Here is a 19,059-nt window from a genome sequence, read left to right as displayed (position 1 = left end):
TATTGGTATGCAGTGAATGGCAAGCTGAAGACAACATGGCTACTGAGTAGTGGTTACTATGTGGGGAAGCCACACTCAGAGATGTAACCAAGCATTAGTAGGCAATCCTATGCAATTGAGGCTGAGGATAGTGAAGCACAATTTGGCATGCCATATGGGCCAAGCCTCTACGGGAAGAGTAGGTAAGGGGACTATCAGCGTAGAAGATAGGTGACATCATGAGTGTGTATGTATAAAACACTGTAATCTTATTGGAGCAGTGTGTCACATGTCTGCTGTCAGTGACTCATCAGTGGAAGAGGCGTGTTATGATTTATCCTAGGTAAAGTCAGTAAACTGATGGTGTGCCATGGATATCACTGAAGTTCCTTAAACCAAATTTAACCCAAAAATGTGTGCACATTTAAAAAATTGTTGAAGGGGGCCCGTGTAATGTTGTGTAAGCCAGTGTAAGTTTTTTAGCATGTATAAGCCTGTGGGGCGTGGAAGGGATATGCACTTCACTGTGCTCCTATGGCCTCACTGTGGACACAAACAGTGAAAAGGAAGGTAAACAAATAGCAGTAAGTTAACCAAGGAGAACTACCATAGCTAGCAGGTGAAAACAATCAGACTGAGTATATTACACAGCCAGTACAGTAGGCCAGCACAGCACAGCATGTACAACTCTACAAACAGTAGTCCACCATGTTTTCTCAGACACACTGCAACACTGTAGTATACTAAGAAAGTGCAAACTGTAAAAGCTTAACTGAGACAACATAATGTTAGGGGCTGCCATTGCTATTATCGTCAACATATGCAACATGTGGAGGGTTGTGCCAATGTGAATGCTGCTCAGCATCACACAGTGAGTAGACGGAGAGGTGTGCAGGCACAGGGTAAACTACCAGGGGCTACATGAGCTGGAGATAGTAGACCCTATAGAGTGGACAGAGACCTCCTGCAGAAGATTGTGGATCTGTGCAGGCCATGTCTCACACACAGAACCAACAGAGGAAACCTATCCCAGGGGAAAACCCAAGGTATGTGTTGCCCTAAGGATACCAGCAACAGGTACCTTCCAGAGATCAACTGGTGATATGATGTGGATTTTACAAACATCAGCATCCGGGGCACCATGTCAGCACATGTCAGTGATGATGTATATATCCCCCCGTAAGGTATTGGGCAGCAATATTTTCGTTTCCACACAATAGTGGAATACCCTAAGTACTGGGGCAATACACTGCCGCAATGCATCAAAGCACCAGCCAGTGAGTGTGGTAGGGCCTACATCATCCACAAGTGCTTCCCCTCCATGAAGTGGTGGTTTGTGTGTGATGGCCAGCCCGTAATAATGAATGTGTGTGCTGGATGCCCTGGAAGCTGCAATGCTTCCGATATGTGGCATCTGATGCAGCTATACAAAACATTTGGCAATGGGGACAACCCTCATGGTCACCTAGTGGGGGATGCCGGATGTGCAGTTCAACTGTGGCTGATGACACACATCAGAAATGCACACACATATGAACAGGAATGCCATAATGAGGCACATGCACATACAGAAATCTTACTCTAGCATGTGTTTGTGTCACTCAAGTCACAGTTCTGGTGCCTGGACACATCTGGTGGAGCATTACCGCACTTGTCAACTACATGTATCAGAATTGTCTGTGGCCTAGGTCATCTGTGTCTCACACACACACACACACACACACACACATGACAGTTTATATACATAGTGTGAGTGACTGTTCATGTATGTGTAATACTGAAGAACAGCTCAAACACAGCAAAGTATGTCAATAATGGACATTCATCATAGTTGTACAACCACCTTGGAGGATATGCATGCAGAACTCTCATTGCATATGTGATACAGTGATGTACTTCACAATACCATTGTAAATGCAAATATCAAATAACAAATGACGTAGCACATATCTATATGTACACATTGTTACCCATTATACATATTAGGGTGTAATACCTATGTGTTACTGTTGGTAAAGTATGTGTAGTAAATGTGGATAACTGACTCTGTTTAGCCTTATAGGTGTACAGCATGGGTTGGATAACCAAAAAACTTTTCATGTGCAGAATGCATTCTAGGCCACAGTATGAATTCCCAGATGTGGACAGGAATATCCCTATTGTCTTTTTGTAACTAACATGGCTACATGTCAAACAGTAATGGTCCCAGCAATTTTGGTCAATACCAGTGCGAACTGGTATAGTATTACATTTGGATCCACATGCCTTTTGCCTACATGTGTGGGTCAGGGGAAAATATCATATAACAATTGGTCATTCAGACTGTTGATGTGTCTACTACCATAATGCAAAACTATGACAGATAGTAACAGTATCACCCACAGCACCGGGAAAACCATACAATCACATGTGTAGACAAGTACAACAATATGTGTAGTATAATGCATACCCCCAAAAGAAAGTATGACGTGTTAACAGTGTGAAATACAGGGCATGTCACCATTCCAATGTGTCCACTATACATGTAGATGCAGACAGTGCACCTTCACCATGTTCACATATAGATACATGTAAATCTGTACTACACATCCACATGTACTACACACTCATTAACACATGCTGCCAATACTACACACGTCAGTCAAATGGCACATGGATGGATAATACATCTTCAGAATTAACATAGCTGGAATGTATCATGCCTGCTTACATACACCTAGAAGGAAATCACACTTTGTGTTAACAACATTGTAACATTATTACAGGTATGAAGCCACCCTGTGCATCAGCACCATGTTAGTCCATACCTGCATCAATGTTACACATTACAAAGGGAAAGGGGTCATCATATGCACAGGGTATGTAGTTTCTTTTCCAGAGCCTGTCAGTGAACCAGCCAATCAACATGTATGCATTTGTGTGTGTGTGAGGGACAACAGGTTTTGCATGGCCCAATGTTGATGCAATTTTGTGTGTGTATGTGTTATCCCTAGCTGTTTGTTTTATGTATGTCTCTGCATGTACACTGTTTCAGCATGTGTCAGCCATATACTGGAGGTTGTGGGACAGTCACAGACTGCACCTGCCAGGCTGTACAGATCATCATTCCTGGCCATGGACACCCCCCCATGCATTCAACCATAGTCCAGTCCTGCACCTGGCAATGTATAAAATACATTGGGATCTGTACACAACCTGTGGATAAACGGGGGTCAGTAATGTTAACCTGATTTGCATAGTATTGCCATGTAATACAAGGTATATCCAATCATCCTCCAAAGTAATAACCACTGCTGACTGTGCTGAGATGTGCACATGACCGTTTAAAGGTGCTGTACTATCATTGTTTTCAATGTCCCTGGGAATACCCAGCAACAAAATAACTGGTCCACACAAAAAACCCAAACACTACAGCAAACAGTATGTGCACTATCACAAAAAGCCATTCAGATACATCCAAGGGGAAAATGTACAGACAATGGAAGAATGTGCTAATATCCACATACATATTAAGGGGAATGGGGGCATCAAAAAGCATTACTGTGCCCCCGGGCGGCGGGAAACACACACACACACACACACACACACACACACACACACACACACACACACACCCCCTTGGGAAAGGGGCCCGGGAGTTGAACATACACCTACCTACCTAACACACTACAGCATTACGCATTTACAAAAGCGCTCCCGAGATTACTGAACACAGCACTCCCAGAGGCATACTTCTAGGTGGGTGACATCATCCGAAAAGGGAAATGCCGATAGGGAATGGAGAGGGGGTTAAAGCATTTACTGCCCCCAAGGTAGATGTACACAAACACCACCACCAACAAAACACACACACAACACTAAATAGTTTGGGTTTGAAAGACATACCCCCTTCAACAACCACAATGTAGGCACCAGTACATTAAAATTTACATCTGCTGCCATGACCACCATGGCATACAGGTGTCAAGGGCCATCCCCACAAACACGCCTGTTTGGAATGTACTGTGTGTCCATCTAAAATCTGGGCATGCTCACAAAAGCAGTTGGGGCCATCTTGCATGCACACAGTCTAATCAGGAAGGGCGGTGTAATGTACTGTTTTCCATCTACAACTCATGCCACACTTACAGTTGCAAAGGGCCATCTTGCATGCACAGGACTCTAATCAGGAAAGGGGAAATTGGGGAATTACTGTTTTCCATCACAAAGGCATACTGGGCATGCTCACACATTGGGGGCCACTTGCATGCACAGGACTCTAATCATGGGGGGTGGGAATGTACTGTTTTCCATCTACACAACGGCATACTGGGCATGCTCACACTTAGCAGTTGAAAGGGCCATCTTGCATGCACCCAAGTTGAAAAGGGCCATCTTGCATCACGGACTCTAATCACGGGTGCAGTGTGGAATGTACTGTGTGTCCATCTACACAACGGCATACTGGGCATGCTCACACACTTAGCAGTTGCAAAGGGCCATCTTGCATGCACACGGACTCTAATCACGGAAGGGCGCAGTGTGGAATGTACTGTGTGTCCATCTACACAACGGCGTACTGGGCATGCTCACACACTTAGCAGTTGCAAAGGGCCAACTTGCATGCACACGGACTCTAATCACGGAAGGGTGCAGTGTGGAATGTACTGTGTGTCCATCTATACAATGATGTACTGGGCATGCTCACACAGCAGTTGCAAAGGGCCATCTTGCATGCAGATGGAGTGTACACACAGAAGGGCACAGTAAGGTATAACTGCCCTCATGCACAGGGCGGTCACACATGCAGTGACCTGTACACACACAGCTGCCATCACAGCTGTCACAGGTGCAGGTCACACCCCAAAACCAGTGTACATTGTAGCTGTCAAGTCAGCACCATGTCATCGGTGCAGCACTACACAGCCTTACTATCCCACAACACCATGTGACACATGACCACTGGGCTGTACAGTGGTGTACACCAGCTGTGCAGAGTGCACATGTACCAACAGGGATCTAACAGGTGTTATGCATTGCAATGATACCAGTATACATGAACAGGTTGGCTCAAGACATGCCATGGCCCTTACACAGCTGTGACACCTGACTGTTGCTGTACTCCAATGAACACACATCTGGGTATGTCATACATGTGATTGTGTGGATGTGTGCATGGACTGCACACACAACACATACATACATAGCCTTTGATGTACCCCGTGCATAACACTGGCCTAATCAATGCTACACACGCAAATTGAAGGTGGGCCCATGTTTGTTGAATGCTCACACTACAGGGGGTAGCAGTGTTGACCGGGACACATACCCTTGTACTGGTTGCCTGTGACACCCTATTTATTATACCACAGTCCATGTGTTATGTATGTCAACACACATGTCCAACAATAGCAATGCATACAAACATGGCAACAGAAGACACGTGATATCTGTACTGTGCATGCAGCAAACATGCATGTGCAGTGGCCGATGTTCGTAACATAGTTGCACCTACCTACGACATGCAGACGCAATGCAGACCCGTCATTGACACCTGTATATGGTGACATACAAACAGATGGAGGGATGTGTGTACATAATGTGGTGAACCACCGTCTAGATGTATGTGTGCAGGGGGGGCTACAGTTGTGTCCCCACCATCCTATCATGCCATGTGCAAACACGCTATGTCGCTGTTACGGCGGTGCTGACATAATGCATACACAGCGGTCAGGTGTTAACAACTATATGTCACATGGCACCTGTAACACCTACCCTCCGTGTGCATATAGCAGCACATTTGCCAGATATAGCGTTGGTACACATAATGCAATCAATACCCCTGCATGTCTATCAAGCGTGTCATCATATGGCAGGTGTATCATTCCCAGCACTGCCATTTTGGGAAAGTGTGACCAGGGATGCCACATATGGGGAATATGTCCCAGTTGCTACACATCCCTGTACACCATTGTAGAGATCTGTACATACCGGGGGGAAACATGGCGGGGGTGAGGTGCATCCCCCCGGGGTCCGTTACACATGTGTGGGCACCAGTGTGTGTGTGTGTCTGTTTTTTGGTGCTTGGTGTGAGGGTGTATGCTAATATAGGTGGGAAATGAATAACCCCCCTGGTGAAAACCCTAATGGTGATGCATTGCACAACCCTGTTGATGCCATAGGTCCCAGCCATACTGGCTACCTGTGCATGTCCCCTTTTCTGTGACACTGTGGGTGCATAGTACTGTGAGGGTGATGACCACAAGGGAAAGGGGCCCACCTGCACACATTTATTATAGTGGTGTACACCCGTGAATGCGCCATGTTCCCTTGTTACAGGGTCCTACTGTGCCCAGTGTGGCCTCCAGCTACCAAGTGACACCCACATCATCATTGGCCAGGCCGCTGTGTTCCCCTGTCACCATACCTGTAATTTTCCCTTTTGTATGTCACGTCTCTGTCCAGTGTAGCCTGTGGCACTGACCCCCAAACAAATGGGCCCAGGGGGGGCAAGGGGAAAGTGCGGAACCAATCCAAAATTACCTAAAAAATTTTGGGGCCCCCTTCAAGGGGCCCTTTGTAAATCAAAATATGGGGCCCGGTGTACTTTCCCAAAAGCACTCCCCATTTTTGGGGCCGAAAAGTTAAACCAGGGTGAAAAAAAAAAAAAAAAAAAAAAAAAAAAAAAAAAAGTGGATACCAAGTTGCCCTACACATCTTGCACCCTTTGCTGCATACCGGGGGGAAGCCGGGGTTGTATGTCACCCCGTCCCTGTACCTTGGCCACCACATGGGGTTGCAAAGGGCTTTGAGGGTTTCCAAAAGGTGGGGACTTTCCATTAAAAGGAATGCTTAAACCCGTTCCAAGGGGCCCCCCCAAAACTCTACCGGGGCCAGGGGTTTCCCATAGGGGGAACCCAGGGTTCCAAACCAAACTTCTACAATTGGCAATAGGGTGCACCCAAGGGCCCATGTCCCCAATTTCAGGGACTGTGCATGGGTCACAAACCAATGAATAACTCTCTTTTCCACCCGGTACAACCCTCCCCTGAAAATACCGGTAATTTCCCATACACCTCTTCAAGCTTTTCACCCTGTGGGGAATTTTTGGCAACCCCCCAAAATGGGGGGAAAACAGGGGGGACATTCACATTGCAAGGGGGTGAATTTTTCCAGGGGGCAAAATGACCTGGATAAAACACAGGGGGAAGGGCCCTGGTAAAGTTGAACCCGGACTTTCGTAAAATCAATTGGGAGCCCTACAGTTGTGTGTGTGGATTGAAAACATTCTCCTTTTTACCCCAAACAGGGGAAATAACCCCAAATGAAACAGGTTTTAACCCCATTTGTTTTCCCCGGCACAATTTTGTGCACCCTACCGGGTGGGGAAAAAGGGGTCGGCCGGGCCACATTCCGGGAAGTTCCGGGCATAGGGGCCCTACCCCTCGGTTGGAAGCATGTTGCTAAACATGGGAGGATGGGGAGGGGGACCCCCCGTTGTTTTTGTTGCGGGTTACTTTTGGCCAAACCCCTTACGGGTTTCCAACGAAGCTCCCGGCCGTGGAAATTGCCTCCCGGTCAGGGCCCCCATTTACAATGGCCTTAAACTTCCCCCCCGTGTTAGCCTTTTGCCAAAATTCCTGGTGTTGTTTTTGGGTTAAGCAGCCCCTGCACCTTGCCCCCTTTTCCCCCGGGCAATCCTGTCCCTTTTAACTGGAAATGGTTTGGGAAAGCTCCCCTTCCTAGGTGTTCCCAGGGTTCCGACACCCTTTGGCCACATTTTTGCCTTAGCTTCCGGGGGACAAAATGGGTGTTGTGAAACCTTGAGCCCCCCTTTTCCTGTTCCCGCCCGACCGGGCGCCTTCTCTGGCCACGGTGTGGGGTTTGTTGGGGGTGATGAAAGGGGAAGGGGGAAACCCCTTTGGCAAATTCACCCCTGAACCCGGTTTTCCCGAGCACCCGCGCCGGGGGCCCACAAACAAAAAACCCCCCGGCCAGGGGGAAAAGCACCTAAACCTGTTGCAAAGAAAAAATGAAAAAGGCCAATTAGCCGACAACCCCCAAACACAGGCACCCCAGCAACAAACAACCGGGGGAACCCAAAAGGGGGGGCCCAAAACCACCACCGGGGAAAACAAAAAAAGAAAACAAAACCAAAACACACAAAACAACACAACCAAACACAAAAACACGACCACACAAACACGACCAACACAACACCCAACAACACCTGGGGTCACACAAGCAACAGGTTATATCACCATGCGTTCACCCTGGTAGTATGTGATCCCTGCCCCATGTGGAAAACAGGATCGCACAGGCTCCCTTGACAGTAATTGTGCAGGCATTAACATGATACATGTTTGAACAATGGTTCCTGACACTGTCAGATCATTGGGTTCACATTGCGTGTTGTGTGTGCCCTCAGTAGAACAGTTTAGCAAATGTCAGAGCAGGGGGGGTAGTGTAGGCCACTACTTGCTATACAGGTGAAGTACAGACACTGTGCCATTGCTGGAACTGAGGCATCAGGCGAAAATGCTTTGCCTTGAACCCAAATGCAAAAAGTCTATTTTCAACAATTATTGGTAGTTCAGTGACACCTCCAGGTGTGCACAGGCTTTTGGTTGTCCGTGACCACATAAACTGTATAATTGGCAACTGGCTTAATTGGCCATGGGGGAAAATGTGCAAAGGGTTATACACCCCCAAAGTCTGTTGGCTACATGTCTTGGGCCCCCCCCCCATGGCCATGTGGGACATGTGTTGGGCCAATTGTGTTGAGGGCTCTTTTCCACATGCTGTTTTGCCCATATACATACCCCCATGTGTCAATTGTCACAATCCACAGGGCTATGCAGCCGGTTGTATGTTTGGATTTTAAGGCATGCGATGGTACAATTTGAAACAAAACACTACATGCGGGGACATGCAGGGGGCCATCACAATTGTGCACCCAATGCGGGGGGTAGACACAATGGTGAATTGGGCTGCCCAACACAGCCACGGGGACGGGAAACCCACACACCAAGCAACACAAGCCCCAAGAACACCCCACCATGCAAAAACCCACACAGGCAAGACAATCTGGGGTTTAAAGTGGTGATCATTTTTTGATAAGACATGGGTGGGGAATAAGGGGGGTGTAGCATATTTCTGGAACAAACACAGGTGTAAATTTCTCCCAAAGGGAAAATTCACACAACATGTATATGATGCATCCCCTAAAACCCCCATTTTGGCCCCAAAGGGGTACCTGTATAGGGTGACAAAAGTATAAAATTTCCTGACTGTATGACAGCCACATTTGCACTGTGCATGTAACACATTCATGTGTAATAGCATATATTTGAAATGTGTGCATACACAGAAACATACTGTATTTGAAATGTTTTCCACATACCTTGCATATTTGTTCTTTACAAAATTGTGACACATGCAACAAAGGGGATATAATAGCCATAGGCTTGACTTACCAGGCAACTGGCCTTTGGGTTTGGGGAACCCCACCTGATGGCAGCTAGTGTTTTGGATGCTGTTCCCCCCAGACTGGCCCCCCCGGTGTGTGTGAGTCTTTTGGGTTCCCCTTGTTCCCTTGGGGGCCCGCTTTTTTGATTTTGAAAATTGGGGTTCTGCACACCTGCGGGAGGTGCTTTGGCCCCCCCTCCCCCTCCTGCGTGATCCTCCCACAGGTACCCCTTGCGGGGCATGTGTGGCACATGGCTGAACAACAATCATAGTTGTCATGGAGGTGGGATGAGACATCATCCCCCGGGGGGTGTATGTGGGATGTGGCTTTATCTGTAAGACATAATGTGGTGCAGGTCACAGTTTCAAAATGTACAGAGATACTGCTCCCTTTTTTGACATCTACTACATCTGGTTATTTTTGCAAAATCATGACACTGCCCGACTGCTTTTGGGTGTCACACATGTACACCCTTTTGGGATATCATCACCATATATGTGTCACCTCATTACAGTGTTCATACCCATGTAAATGCTGTCTTGTGTGGGCATGTCTTTTGCCTGCATTTGTGTTCTTACCTACCCACATGCCTGATGTGCCCACGGTATACTGTTGACCTGGATGCTGTGTATATGTCACATATCAACACAGACACAGGTAATGGACAGCAGTGACAATGCACACATCATGGACACCTTTTGCATGTGTTTTATATACATCTAAAAGCATGTAAAACTGTTCCATCCTCCCCCACGCCTGTATTACATGTGATGGGGAAAAGGTATACACATTGGGGGGATGGTTATCAACCATAGCATGGGGGCATGGTTTCAAGCTGTAACAGACAGCCATTGTCCCCCGCGGGGCATCAGTGCCACATTACTGATCCAGCAGTTGAAAACACTACCATTTTGACTGGGATGACAGGGCAGCTTTGATGGACAGGGTTGCATGGTATTTGGGGGGGTTGGGTACCTGTTTTGGATGGCTGTATGACATTTCATTGATCAGGTTTGGACTTTAGCATGTCCATCATCAGGGTGAAAAATGCCTTTGCGGTAGACAGCATGCTGCATAGTGGGGTGTGGATTGTGGGGGCTGGTATCGCATTTCCCCCCATTACCCCCAGGTGGGTGATCCTTTGGTCACCACAGTGCTGTATATGCCTGTCCATGATCTCCTGCTCATGGATGGCCCCCTGACATGACAGGGGTACCTCATATGACTACCTGGGGCCTGGAGGTCACCATGGGGGGTGCATGAAAGCACCACCCCTTTCACAGTGTCCATAATGTTGGCCTAGGTGGTTTTTTGGGTACGGGGTTTTCACCTAGGGTGACATGCGGGTATCATCCATCAGATGTGCACATTTTCACACCCTCCCCCAAAAGCCCATTCTGTATGTTGTTCACAACACTGACACAGCTATCTGATAGGTCATGGCCATTCACACCTTACATACACAGATGCCTAACATTTGTCGGGTTTTATGGGCTACAATGAGGGGGGGTACAACACTTTAAACCCCTGTTCTACTGTAGCTGGCATGGTGTGCTGTCATGCCCTTTGCCCCTTTTGTAGTTGTGACCTGTCAACAGGCCACTGGGGGAAACCTCCTGTGACACGGATTTTTTAAAAAATATGTGCTGTCACATCATGCTAACATCTACAGTGTAATGGTTCATGGACATGCACACCATACTCACAGGGTTATAGTGCATCCCCCAAAAATGACTGTCATCACCACTTGTGGGTTGATATTTTTCAACACCCTATCTTTTTGTAGGGTCATGCTAGGCAGTTGTTGAGAACTTGTAGCATGTCAGGGCTACATTATAGCCCATTCCACACCTTTCCCCACAGGTACACGGGCTGTCCACATTCCCCAGCGGGTTTAACAGCTGTTGTACAAGCACATATCCTGTGGGACATGGTTGTTATCGGGCATGCCCAACTGTCGTACCAGTGCATGTTTATTGAGGGATATGTGGGGCAATAGAGCAATTGTCTCGTTTCAATGTACCCCCCAACATAGCCACAGCCTGTGGGGATGCACTTCTGCAGCCTGCGGGGGGCATGCTCTCATGTCCTTTTGAGGCCCCTTCATTTGGGGAAAATGCATGCCCCAATTCCACATTGGAACTGTCACACTTTCATTTTTTAAATTTTTACCTGCAGCCATGGAAAATAGGGGGAAACATTTAAAGGAATATCTCAACAAACCATTTTGACCCCCAAAACCTTTTAAGGCCAACCCTTTTTAAAATTGGGGCTTTTTTGGGGAAGGGGGCCAGGGTTAAGTTCCCAAGCCCCGGGTAAAAACAGTAATTCCAATGCTAAAATGGGAAAAATTTTAACCCAACTAGGGCCCTGTAAAAAATGCTTTCCCCAAATTTGGGAAAATCAGAAATGGGTTTAACTTCAAAACACACCATCAACTGCTCGGGGGGTCACACTGGACCGGGACAAAAGGCTTGTTCATTTTGTTCGGGTTGCTTCTGAACATAACCATGCCCCATGCCACCCCTCCCCGGTTAATATATTCACCCATTTGGGTTGACCCCCGTGATGCCACCACAGACAGGCGGGGGACATGCAATAGCTACCGCTTATACCCTGAGGGTGTGGGCCTAGCCCGGGGGAGCATTTTGCTTTCTCCACCATACCCTGTAAAAGCCACTGTTCATTCAACAGTTGCCATGCTCCTATTGTCTTACACATGGGGTTTGCCCGCTATGGCCGGGTCAAACAAAATGCTGTCACAGATGATTTGCATGCACCCCTATACAGCTCACATGTAAGGCTTTGCTGCTTCATACCCTGTCTGGTTTCCCAAAAACTGTCACCGGCAGGGGAACTACACATGGGGTCATGTCACAATTTTCATCTTCCTCTGTGGGCAAGGCCCCCTTATAATGCACCACTCAAACATCTCTGCATGACTGGGACCTGCCTCTAGGCTCTGCAGAGCACACCTGCAATGACAGGTTATAGACAGACCATACCTTTCAGGCACATACCTGGACCCGGGACACCCACAGCTGAGGGGTTCCCCTATCCACTATGTTTTCACACATCCTGGCAAGTTACTTAGCACAATGCATCAGAGGTGCTCCCCGTGCAACTAACTGTGGGGACGTTTTACACATTGTAACAAGCAAGCCACATACCCCAGGGGAACCCTTCTATGTTGGGATGTGGACAGTGGGGCCCCAGACAGCCCACTGATGTGTGACTGACACTACCCCAACTGGGATAGCCACTCATGTGCACATCCATGGTCATCCTCCCTCTGCTGGATCAAACCCAAAACACCACCTCCAAGACCACATTATTTGGGATGAAACACCACCCTGTGACTGGTGTTAAAACCTGGGGTTATCCCTCATTGGTGGATTCAACATATGCTAATCCCTTGTTAGCCACATCCCCAAAACACCCATCACAGCAAACCCCGTACATGTGTTTCAACATACGGCGTCTTGACAGCGGTTTTAACATCATGACACCCTGCAGATGGACAATGCACATACAAATGCTGACACATACCCCAGGCACTTCATTAGCAGTACACAACTGCATGGATCATGCTATTCCACACCCTGATGGTACACACCAGATAACAGGCGCCACTCTGGGGTCAGTTCCATGGACATATGATGTCCCAAAAGGGTAGGGTGTTTCACAGTGGGGTACATTCCCATGTGTGGGTGGCTCACTGGTCAGGGGGGGGCCACAGGGTCCCTCATCACATACTCCCAAAACAGCTACGTAAACATACTGCCACACATTCCGGGTGTACCACCCGGCATTATGGTGGTATGTCAGTATTGATGGCAACACCCACATCTGCTGTCACATACAAAAGTCACTCAGGGAAAATTGCAGACCCAGGTGTTTTTGGCAAATGCTGGAGGATGGATTCAATGCTACATTACCCTCTCACTCACTACAGGGCGCAATCCCATGAACATTGTGGTGTCCCCGTGGGCACACCCACAGTACTGACCTACACTCTTTTTCCTGGGACACTGGCCCCATGTCACCTTCCCCCAGGCTGTGATGTCCCCCAAAACCCCTGAAACATACTCCCCACTGGCCACCATATTCAGTAATAGCCTTGTTTCAGACATTGTGCCCCCGAATGGCCCCAGCCATTTATCACACTCACACAGGTGGCACCCTTTCAGTGGGACTATAGTCCTAAAACCTGACTGGACTGTTCTGCATGGGTATGGGGCACATCATCGGCGTCATTCCAAACATTGTTGGGCTCCGTCCTTTGTGCCAGGGGTTTGGGGTTGTTGGCCAAACATGGCCCCCACACTGGTGGACTCCTTTCAAAAGTTACCAGGGCAGTTGCTGATGGTGGGGGTCCACACATTTCATTGTCCCTCATTGCCTTTTAGCACCATTCCCCATTCTGGTATTGACAACATACACATCCACCTGCACATTGCCCTGTGTCTCAGGATGTTATGCATGTGGCTCATGGACAGGACACACATGAGGCCACATACCATAGTACCCTACTGTCAGGTACATTTGGCATGGGCCTCAGTCATACCCCTCATGTTCAGTTTTGCTTCCCCAGAAAAGGCTACACAGGGGGCTTTCCTGCCTAGCTTTCAAACCCCCCATACGCCCCTGATTGCTCCACCAGCTGATACTGACTCCAACCATAGGGGGTCCCGTGACAGATACATAATATGACATCATGGCTCAAGCTGCATGAAAAAGGTGCATGCCCTCACCTTTGCATTACACCATTACCCACTGACTATCACATGGTGGTAGTCCCCACATACAAAACATTGTACATGTTTGCAGTACACATATGTCACCCCCTCCTGTGGTTCCCTTGCCACTGTGGCATGGATATCCTTCTTGGCCACACCATCTGTACTGGGTGTGTAGCTGGTCATAGGCACCCATTGTACCTCTGAACTCAAACATTACACACATTCAAGGGTACACCACCCCCTTTGGGTGTACCTTAAAAACAGCTACACTTTACATGCCACAACATTAACAGCCATGATGTTTTGAGCTCCAACAGTTTAAATATGCGGCTGATAACACCACATCTGTACACATTTGCATACTACATACTCAGGGTGACCTCTGCTGACAGACAGGGCCCATGTCCACAACATTTTTGTGGATATACTCCTCATAAAAATAAGCAGAGGGCCCCTGTGAGCAACATGCTCATGGATATGTGCACACATGCCCCAATGAGTGGGATTCTGGGTTACATTCCCAAACCGGACACTCACCATGCTTGGAACATGTCCTATGTACATCAAGGGGGCACTCAGTAGCACTGTTCATGTGATACCTCCCTTTGGTGGGGGAAAATGTAGGCCTGGGATCACTGCAGTGGCTGTACTGTGCAGAGGTGCAGGTACATGGCTCTGCTGTTCACAGGACACTACCCTAGAGAGGTGCCACTGTGTGAACACTGGTTTACACATGGACTTGCCAGACTGCATAGTACCCCACTATGACCTGTGAAGCTATTACATGTCCTTTGTGCATGGTTACTTGGTAGCCCTTCCATTTAGATTAGCTATCATGCTATTACATGTCCCATACCTACAGGCCATATGTATCCTGTTTTTCATACCAATAGGTTTCCTGTGGTATGCATGATATGCCTGTTATGCTGTTAGAATATCTGTCATATCTACCAAATACTATACATTACACATATTTACATAATCCCATAATGCAAAGCATACTTGCACAGGGGGCCACCTTACATATGTCATTCGTTATATGCCCATAAAATTTCTGTGACAGTATATCAACATATACTATCCCCCGCTATGGCCCCCCTTGTTGGACATACCCTACCACTGCTTGTTTGGGATTGTTCTGTTTAACCCCCCATGTAGCATCCCTTGTGGTGTCTGTGCTGTGTACCTTGTGTCCCACTGCTGGAAAACAGTTTCTAAAGCATTAGTATGCTCAGCAAACATCACTACATAAATACCTTTCCCCCCTTTATGCATTCGGACACTTTAATTAATAAAAAGGCTATACATACATAAAACTAATTAATACAGACATGCTATAAAAACCTTACATATCGGTTCTACATACCTTTTTGTTGCCGCTATTTTCTCACATGTTTCAACTGTTATTGGTATGAGCATACGGTTTGAATGTCTGGCAAGTCATCCTTATATCGTCGATACCTGAAAAATGTGGTTTCCCCCCAATTGGTGTTCCTGGTGACTAATTACTTGCATATCAGCTGTGCAGCTACTCCATTCACCAATTTCACAGTGGGGATAATTGGGTTCTCCACTTGGGTTGCCATTTGCCCCACCCAGACTCTGTATTGTGTTTTTTTATGTGTAACTGCAACTGCTATGTGGAACAAGTATAGTTTGGATTCATGTCCCCGTGGATTGTGTGTGACAGGTAGAGTTTTGGTTCAACATGTGGGTGTACCTGTCATCCCACGTCTGATAAAGTTTCAACAAAACCTGTAACATGGCTGTTTTTTCCATTATACAAGCCCGCAATTTTGCATGGCCCTTTTAAATTTTGTCTCTCACAGGGATGTTGAGGGGTTTTGCAGATGTAATTGATGACTGATGTTTGTGCTGTATTAGTCTGTATTGCTTTAGTTTCTAGTGTGGGGATGTCGGGGGTTTGTAATATACAGGTTTGTGGGCCCTTTCATTTCTACATAATTATATATGTGTGGGCTCTTCCCTAATTAAGAGCTAACAGTTAGTAGACTTATGTTACGGGATTGGGTTGTTAATTGGTTTCTATATTGCAGGTGAGCTTGTACTTGTATACCTCCGTAATTGCAGCGATATATCAGGGATATTTTAATGACAGCTATCCCTTGTATTTCTGTCCCAGATATTTGCAGTCATTGTGGTTGTGTTGTTAAAAAACCTGTTTGCCATGGGTTGCCACCTTTTCATATGGTCATTGTTGGACACTTGGGGACACAAAGGGGGTTTACAGGCCAAACATAGCCATCAGTACACAGGTTTGCACATACTTTTATCCTCACTCATACCCATTGTTTGTGACTTTGGCTACTTATCATATTGCATGTAACATTTAAGTTTCTTACATACAGGCATAACTATTAAAAAAGACTGTTACATTATATATGGGACATATTTATGTCCTACCCTCTCGGACATTTGCCCTTTGTTTTTTTATGTCAGGACACACCTGCCCAGGGTGGGGTGTCCCTCCTACTGTGGGAAGGAAACCTTTCCCCTTTCTATACCCACACCTACCCTTTATCTGCCCCGTTGGCACAAAAAACACACAAAACACACACAAATTTACAGGATACATCACCCCCAAAGCCCCCCAAAAGGAAAGACACAGTTGAACACAGTACCTCTGGACCCCCAGGGAGGGGGACTAATGTCCTTCATATCATCATACTATTACCGGATGTACTGTTCTGGTACTTGTTCTATGTCTTTCAGCCTCGTGGTTTGATTCTATGTTTTCCATGGTTGGCGGTATCCTATTTATTTGTACCTCCAAGATGTTATAAAGTGTTGAACTATCTATTTTATTTGCAGATATCGCTGAATCCATCTATATCACCATATATCCCTCTATTGCCCTTTCTATCTGTATTATATATATGCATATGTGTTTTTTTATATATATATATATATATATATATATATATATATATCTGGGAATTTACAGGCACACACACCACCATATGCTGTAAGACTCATATACTGTTCACGTGTTGGCATTCCCTGTTCCACTGGCTGTTGTGTTTACAATGTTTGAGGGCTGCCTATGTAGGAGTCACACATTGGGCCCCTATACATTACAATTTACAGGTGGTCATGTTTTTGTGCCATCCATTTTACTGTGTGTGGGTGGGAGGTGTCAGTCCGGGGGCCCACACTGTCAGGTATGTGCTATCGTTCCTCTTTGCCAAGGCATAGGCATATTGGGATGCCTCCGTCTCCTACTGGGGCTGGCACAGTGTGTTCATGGTGTGAATACGTCTGTGCCTGTAATGGCCTTTGCAATTGCGGGGGGCTATGAGGGGCCCTTTACCATTTTGTCCCTGTGCAGCTGCTTCCGCAGGATCATATTATGTAGCATGGCACATATTAATGTGGGGACGTGCCTGGAGAGTACTGCAAGGCTCCACCAGATGTATCCAAGCAGGAACCTGATTTCAGCATGAAACACTCTATGATGATTCTGGTTTTGCGTGTGCCTCATTATGGGGTTCTTGCATGGGTGTGTGTGCATTTCTGATGGGAGTTTATCCCGGCTCCAGTGCATAGCCAGCATCCCCCGAGATGGCATTTGGGGTGTCCCCTGACAAATACCTGATACAGCTGTGAGGCATGCCAGATATGGGGTCATGGGAGCCCCGGGCTGCCAGCACACACATCCATGATAATGCCCTGGGCATTGCACATGACCTGGCAGTTGATGGAGTGGAATCCCCTTTTTTTGTGTCCCCCTCACCCGGGGGGTGACTTGATTTGTATTGTGCGTCGCACCCAGTACCTCCGGGGATTGTGCCACCGGTGGAAGTGGCCCTATTGCCCAACTCCTCCTGAGTTCTGGGGAAGTATATCTGCTCATTGGCATGTGGTAACATGGCATCCAGGAACTGGTGTAGTACCCTGGATGCTGATTTAGATACCCTTTTATCTCCAGTTGGCCTTTGAAAGGTACCGTGGCCAGTATTGCAGGCTTAAAATACCTTCGTGTCCACTGGGATGGGTTCCCCTCTGTTGTTTTTGGTTTTGGCCGGGACAGCTCCACTATTTGCTGTAAGATGTCCCTGTCCACCCTGAACGCTCTACTATCTCCAGGGCATGTAGCCCCTGGTAGGACCCTTGGTCTGAACACTCTCCTTCTCCTCGAGGCCTGCGGTGGTTGTCGGCCCTCCTCCACAACACCGTCAGTCTCTAAAAATGCTGATGAATCACAGCTATGGCAGCTCCCCAAAATGTACATTTTTAAAAATTCCCCTGTGTTTACACCTATGGTGCGGGGGTTGGGGATACCCCGGTGTGTGTTGGGGGCTTTCCACTTTATACTATTGTGCTGTGAACCCATGATGTCATAGGGGGTGTATTTTGATTTGTGGTTATCTTTTGTGTTTTACTGCGGAACTACTATTGTTGCCTTTGGTGTTTAATTACATTTGCCTGCCGTGGATTACCTCTTGACCTTCCCTTTACATTTCTGCATGTTGCACCTACCATTTTCTGGGGTGCATCCTGCAGCCTACTTTCATTTTTACTTTCCTGGACCTGGCGTATCTTGCGTTATTTTGCTACTGCCCCGGGGGTCTGCTGTTGGTTTTTTTTTTTTCCCCCCCCCTTTTTTTCCCCCCCCCTTTTTATTTTGGGTTTTCAGGGGGGGGGGGGGGGGGGGGGGTGGGGGGGGGGGGGGGGGGGGGGGGGGTTTCCCCTTCCCTTATCCCCTTTGGCAAAATTTTAAATACCTTTCCCCCCTTTCCCCCTTTCCCTTTTTTTTTTCCCCAATTTCAAATGCCCCTTTTTTTTTTTTTTCCCTTAAAACCCCTGGTTTTTGCAAAAGGGGTTTTTTTTTTGGGGGAAGGGGAAAAGGAACCTTTGGTTTTTAAACCC

Source organism: Protopterus annectens, chromosome 12.part0 (assembly GCF_019279795.1).
Source record: "Protopterus annectens isolate FY-2018-M chromosome 12.part0, PAN1.0, whole genome shotgun sequence".
In the NCBI taxonomy this organism is placed as follows: domain Eukaryota; kingdom Metazoa; phylum Chordata; order Ceratodontiformes; family Protopteridae; genus Protopterus; species Protopterus annectens.
Note: the sequence above shows the minus strand (reverse complement) of the source record.